We start from the raw sequence: 7330 nt of genomic DNA on the forward strand, positions 1-7330 counted from the left end.
GCTTAAACGTGCAGAGGCAGTCTGAAAGAAATAGCATTAAATCTATATATTACTTTGGGTAGTATTGCCATTTTCATGATATTGCTTCTTCCTATCCATGATGATGAAATGCTTTTCCATTTGTTTGTGTCCTCTCTTATTTCCTTGAGCAGTGGTTTGTAGCTCTCCCGGAAGATGTCCTTCACATCCCTTGTGTTCTGTATTCCTAGGTATTTATTCTCTTTGTAGTGATTGTGAATGGGAGTTCATTCATGATTTAGCTCTCTGCATGCCTGTTGTTGGTGCAAAGGAATGCTTATAATTTTTGCACATTGATTTTGTATCCTGAGACTTTGCTGAAGTTGCTTATTAGCTTAAGGAGTTTTGGGGCTGAGATGATGGGGTTTTCTAAATATAGAATCATGTCATCTGCAAACAGAGACAGTTTGACTTCCTCTCTTCCTATTTGAATACATTTTACTTCTCTCTCTTCCCTGATTGCCCTGGCCAGAACTTCTAATATTATGTTGAATGGGAGTGGTGAGCTATTCCCATCAAATTACCACTGACAATCTTCACAGTATTAGAAAAAACTACTTTAAATCTCCTCTGAAATCAAAGAAGATCCTGAATAGCCATGACAATCCTAAGCAAAAAGAACAAAGCTGGAGGGATCATGCTACTTGACTTCAAAATACACTATAAGGCTAGTAATCAAAACAGCACGGTACTGTTACCAAAAGAGACATATAGATCAATGGAACAGAACAGAGACCTCAGAAATAACACCACACAGCTACAACCGTCTGATCTTCAACAGACCTGACAAAAACGAGCAATGGGGAAAGGATCTATTAATAAATGGTGCTGGGGAAAGTGGCTAACCATATCCAGAAAACTAAAACTGGACCCCTTTTTTACACCTTCTACAAAAATTAACTCAAGATGGATTAAAGACTTAAATGTAAAACCCAAAACCATAAAAACCCTAGAGGAAAATTTAGGGTGTACCATTCAGGACATAGGCACAGGCAAAGATTTCATGACTGAAACACCAAAAGCAATTGAAACAAAAGCCAAAATTGACAAATGGGACGTAATTAAGCTAAAGAGCTTCTGCACAGCAACAGAAACTATCATCAGAGTGAACAGGCAACCTACAGAATGGGAGAAAAATTTTGCAATATACCCATTTGATAAAGATCTAATATCCAGAACGTATGAGAAACTTTAATAAATTTACAAGAAAAAAACAACTCCATAAAAAAATGGGCAAGGGATATGAACAGACACTTCTCAAAAGAAGACATTTATGTGGCCAATAAACATACGAGAAAAAGCTCATCATCACTGGTCATTGGAGAAATGCAAATCAAAACCACAATGAGATACCATCTCGCGCCAGTCAGCATCATGATTATTAAAACATCAGGAAGCAATACTTGCTGGTGAGACTGTGGAGAATAGGAACACTTCTACACTGTGGGTGGGAATGTAAATTAGTTCAACCATTGTGGAAGACAGTACGGCAATTCCTCAAGGATCTAGAACCAGAAATACCACTTGACCCAGCAGTTCCATTACTGGGTATCTACCCAAAGGAATATAAATCATTCTACCATAAAGACACATGCATACATATGTTTATTGCCGCACTGTTTACAATAGCAAAGTCATGGAACCAACCCAAATGCCCATCAGTGGTAGACAGGATAAGGAAAATGTGGTACATATACCATGGAATACTATGCGGCCATAAAAAGGAATGAGATCATGTCCTTTGCAGGGACATGGATGAACCTGGAAGCCATCATCCTCAGCAAACTAACACATAAACAGAAATTAAACACCACATGTTCTCACTCATAAGTGGGAATGAACAATGAGAACACATGGACACAGGAAGGGGAAAAACACACATCAGGGCCTGTTTGGGAGTGCAGGGCAAGGAGAGGGAAATTAGAGGATGGGTCAGTAGGCGCAGCAAACCACATGGCACGTGTGTACCTATGTAACAAACCTGCATGTTCTGCATATGTATCCCGGAACTTAAAGTAAAATAAAAAGAAAATAAACGTTTAGAGGTTCTATTGGTGGTGAACGGAGAGGGGGATCTTGCACCGTTTCACACAAAATCTCCATTTCAACACATCTGGAACCATCCTCATTCACTCATTCCATCAACATATATTTGTGAAGCATCAGCTCTGTTCCAGTGCTGAGCAAGGTCCTGGGGGCACATGGCCCTGGCTGCCCTGCAGGGCTCCTGGATGAAGGGAAAGCCGGGTAGAAATCAGGGAGCAGTGCCGAGTGATGGGTCAACACCTGAACCTGGAGACAGCAGCTTTGTCATTGGGTAGATGTGGGGGTTGAACGGCAGCCCTCCAGTAAGACGTGTCCAAGTGCTAACCCCTGGACCTGTATGTGTCATCTTGTTTGGAAAATGATCTTTGCAAATGGTTAAGGATCTTGAGAAGAGTACATGCTGCATTATCAGGGTGGGCCTTCAATCCAGTAAGTGTCTTTACAAGAGACAGAAGAAGGGATGATGCAAGGAGATAGGAGGAGGCCACGTTAAGATGGTGGCAGAGATCAGAGTTCTCCAACCTCCACCCAAGGAAAGTCTGCAGCCACCAGAAGCTAGAAGAAGCATGGAGCCTCTGGAGCTCAATTTCAACTTCTGGCATCCAGAACAGTGAGGGAACAATGTTCTGTTGTTTTAAACCACCAAGTTTGTGATAATTTGTCACTCTTCCCCAAGAAACTAATACAATAACTGTGGCATTAAAGACAAGCCGTCTGACCACTGAGACTCCCTCGTCCACCTGTAAAATGCGGATGATTGCACCAACACCCTCATGCCTACAGTACCTGTCTTACACAATCAGGCATATGTATTTTAGTGTTTGCTAGATTTTTTCAAAATAAAAATATTTTATCATTCTTTTTAATGGCTTAAATAATAAATAAAATAATTTAAAAACACTTAAAAAGAAAAGAAAGATAGCTGAATTTCACAACTCCAGAACTAGCCACTATTCTGTTTTGGGTTATTACATATGTCTTTTCTTTCAGATATGGAATATATGCTTAATTTCTGCATTTATTTATTTATTTATTTATGGTGCCAATTTTAAATAGTTTTATTTAAGACACTGCATTTTCCATTTACAACACAGTATTTATAAAGTGCAACGTTATGTCCTTCCCCACTGCATATGTTCCATATTCAAGTATTGAGAATGCCCAGTAACTTACTATAGCAGCTGAACTTTTTAAAACTGCCACAGAACTTGCTACAAATTTAGATCCTTCAATGTTTTACATGTGCGGAACAATGCTACGACATCTACACTTGGGTTGGCTTAATCAGTATCTTCAATGGTGGGCCCTGAGGAAGCACCACCAGAGGCAGGAGCTCCACCACCAGAGGGAGGAGCTCCACCACCAGAGGGAGGAGCTCCACCACCAGAGGGAGGAGCTCCACCACCAGGGAATGCCCCAAGCGTCCCTCCTGGCTTGCCCCCCTGCACTCTGGTACACAGCTTGGTGATGATGGGGTTGAAGACTCTCTCCTCCTCTTTCTGTTGATATTCAAATTCTTCCTTCTAAGCAGTCTGATTCTTATCGAGCCAGTTGATAATTTCATTACATCTGTGCAGAATCTTCTGTGTGTCCTCATCGTTAGTCTTGCCTTGAAGTTTCTCATCTTCGACAGCTGCTTTCATGTTGAATGCATAGGACTCAAGCAAATTCTTAGATGACACTTTGTCCCTCTGCTTCTCATCTTCAGCTTTGTACTTCTCAGCTTCCTGGACCATGCGTTCAATGTTTTCCTTGCTCAAACAGCCCTTGTCATTAGTGATAGTATCTTGTTCTCTTTTCCTGTACTCTTGTCCACAGCAGACATACTGAGGATGCCATTGGTAACAGTGTCAAAAGTGACTTCAGTCTGAGGAACACCTTGGGATGCAGGCAATATGCCTGTGAGTTCAAACTTGCCAAGCAGGTTGTTATCCTTGGTCATGGCACGCTCACCTTCATAAACCTGAATAAGCACACCAGGCTGGTTGTCAGAATAGGTAGTGAAGGTCTGTGTCTGCTTGGTGGGAATGGTAGTATTACGCTTGATGAGGAAGGTCATGACTCCACCAGCAGTTTCAATACTAAGGGAAAGAGGAGTGACATCCAAGAGCAGCCAATCTTGAACATTTTCAGACTTGTCTCCAGACAGGATGGTGGCCTGGACAGCTGCACCATAAGCAACAGCTTCATCAGGGCTGATGCTCTTATTCAGTTATTTTCCACTGAAGAAGTCTTGGAGAAGCTTCTGAATCTTGGGGATGTGATAGAACCACCAACCAGGACAATATCATGAATCTGTGACTTGTCTAGTTTGGCTTCTCTACGGGGGCCAGGGTGCCATGGAACAGGTCAGCATTCAATTCTTCAAAATGGGCACGGGTAATGGAGGTATAGAAGTTGATTCCTTCATAGAGAGAATCAGTCTCAATACTGGCCTGGGTGCTGGAAGAGAGAGTACGCTTAGCATGCTCACAAGCAGTACGGAGGCGTCTTGCAGGTCTCTTGTTCTCACTGAGGACGTTCTTCTGTTTGTGCTTGAACTCAGCAATAAAGTGGTTGACCATTTGCTTATCAAAATCTTCACCCAAGTGGGTGTCTCTGGCTGTAGATTTGACCTCAAAGATTCCATCCTCAATAGTGAGGATTGACACATCAAAAGTGCCACCTCCCAGGCCAAAGATCAGCACGTTTCTTTCTGCTCCAAGCTTTTTGTCTAAGCCGAAAGCAACAGCAGCAGCAGTTGGCTCATTAATAATTCTAAGTACATTGAGACCAGCAATAGTTCCAGCGTCTTTGGTAGCTGGCACTGTGACCACGGCATTGGTAGCGGGCACCGTGACCATGGCACTGGTAGCAGGCACTGTGACCACAGCATTGGTAGCGGGCACCATGACCACGGCACTGGTAGTGGGCACTGTGACCACGGCATTGGTAGCGGGCACTGTGACCACGGCACTGGTAGCAGGCACTGTGACCACAGCATTGGTAGCTGGCACTGTGACCACGACACTGGTAGCGGGCACTGTGACCACGGCACTGGTAGCGGGCACTGTGACCACAGCATTGGTAGCTGGCACTGTGACCACGGCATTGGTAGCGGGCACCGTGACCACGGCACTGGTAACAGTCTTCCCAAGCGAGGCTTCTGCAATTTCCTTCATCTTTGTCAGAACCACAGAGGATACCTCCTCTGGATAGAAGTCTCTTCCTTATATTCTACTTGGACCTTGGGCCTGCCAGTATCATTCACCACCATGAAGGGCCAGTGCTTCATATCAGACTGGACAACAGCATCATCAAATCTGCGCCCAATCAGACGTTTGGCATCAAAAACCGTGATGGTGGGGTTCATTGCAACTTGATTCTTTGTGGCATCACCAATCAATCGTTTGATGTCAGTAAAGGCGACATAGCTTGGAGTGGTTCAGTTTCCTTGATCATTGGCAATTATTTCTACTTTTCAGTACTGGAAAACACCCACACAAGAGTAGATGGTGCCAATATCAATACCAATGGCAGGTCCCTTCGACATGGTTGCTGGCGCGTAGGCCTGGCCCCGACAATGAAGAAAGCCACAGGAATCCCGACAGCTGCAGGAGAGTTCAAGGAGACCCTATTTTATTTTTTTGAGACAGAGTTTCACTCTGTTGCCGAGGCTGGAGTGCACTGGCACAATCTAGGCTCACTGCAACCTCTGCCTCCCAAGTTCAAGTGATTCTCCTGCCTCAGCCTCCTGAGTAGCTGGGATTACAGGCACACCCCACCATGCCCAGCTACTTTTGTTGTTGTTTGTTTTTTTGAGTTGGAGTCTTGTTGCTGTCACCCAGGCTGGAGTGCAATGGCATGATCTCAGCTCACTGCAACTTCTACCTCCCAGGTTCCAGCAATTCTCTTGCCTCAGTCTTCCGAGTAGTTGAGATTACAGGCACCCACCACCAGGCCTGGCTAAATTTTGTATTTTTAGCAGAGACGAAGTTTCACCATGTTGGCTAGGCTGGTCTTGAATTCCTCCTGACTTCAGGTGATACACCCGCCTCAGCCTCCCAAAGTGGTGGGATTACAGGCGTGAGCCACCACATCCGGCCTCATTTTTGTATTTTTAGTTGAGACAGGGTTTCACCATGCTGACCAGTCTTGAACTCCTGATCTCAAGTGATCTGCCTGCCCAGGCCTCCCAAAATGCTGGGATTACAGGCGTGAAACACCACACCTGGCCAGTGCCTGAATTTAAATCTTACGTTTTCACACTTCTCAATCATTTGACTTGGCTTAGCTGCTTGGTGCCCCAGTCTCCTCCAGAGCAGGGATGGTGACACACCTATCTGTCAGGGTTCCTGTGAGGATGGAAAAGTCCACACAGAGCTTTTGAAGTACCAGGGCCTGGCATATCCTCTAGATGGGGAGCAGAAGAGTGAAGGGTTGCTGGAGGTCCTAGTATGCTGCAAAGGGTTAGCACAGAACTGGACAGGCAGAGAACTCTCAATACACGTGCTCGCCGTCACTGTACACTGCACTTCAAGACTGATTCCAGCCACGTGGACCTTCGCCCAGCTTCTGCAAAGTCTCCCACTCTCTAGGCCTGGAGAACTTTGCACTGGCAGCCCCCTTCCTTCTTCCTACCCAGTGATTCCTCTTTGCCCTTCCAGTCTTGGCTCCAGCACCCTCTCTTCCTGATGCTTATGCCTTTTTTTGGGGGGGGGGATGGAGTTTCGCTCTTGTTACCCAGACTGGAGTGCAATGGTGTGATCTTGGCTCATCGCAACCTCCGCCTCCTGAGTTCAGGCAATTCTCCTGCCTCAGCCTCCTGAGTAGCTGGGATTACAAGTACATGCCACCACACCTGGCTAAGTTTTGTATTTTAAGTAGAGACAGGGTTTCTTCGCGTTGGCCAGGCTGGTCTCAAACTCTTGACTTCAAGTGATCTAACCGCCTTGGCCCTTCAAAGTGCTGGGATTACAGGTGTGAGCCATCATGCCCAGCATGGCACAATATCAATTCATATATTCTTCATAACGACTTTAGAAAGGCAAAGTACTCTTATTAGCACCATTTTACAGATGAAGAAACTGAGTCCAGAAGAGGTTAAGCAATGTACCCAAGTTAATGGGCTAACGAGGGGCAAAACAGAATGAAACCTGGGTAGAATGAGCCCAGAGCCCATGCCTGTCCACATTCCTCCCTCTCTTCTTGAGCTAGGGGCCATGTCTGTGCTCAGGACATTGCCTGTCCTGGCCACACACTTCAGTGATCATTTCTTATATGCCAG

General features: G+C 45.1%; 1 pseudogene; it reads right to left on the bottom strand.

Annotated features, from left to right (window-relative positions):
* Positions 1 to 3344: 3344 nt before the first annotated feature.
* On the bottom strand, positions 3345 to 6128 carry LOC100414363 (heat shock cognate 71 kDa protein pseudogene; annotated as a pseudogene).
* Between the last annotated feature and the right edge of the window lie 1202 nt (positions 6129 to 7330).

The sequence above is a fragment of the Callithrix jacchus genome, chromosome 3, assembly GCF_049354715.1.
Source record: "Callithrix jacchus isolate 240 chromosome 3, calJac240_pri, whole genome shotgun sequence".
NCBI classification, from domain to species: Eukaryota; Metazoa; Chordata; class Mammalia; order Primates; family Cebidae; genus Callithrix; species Callithrix jacchus.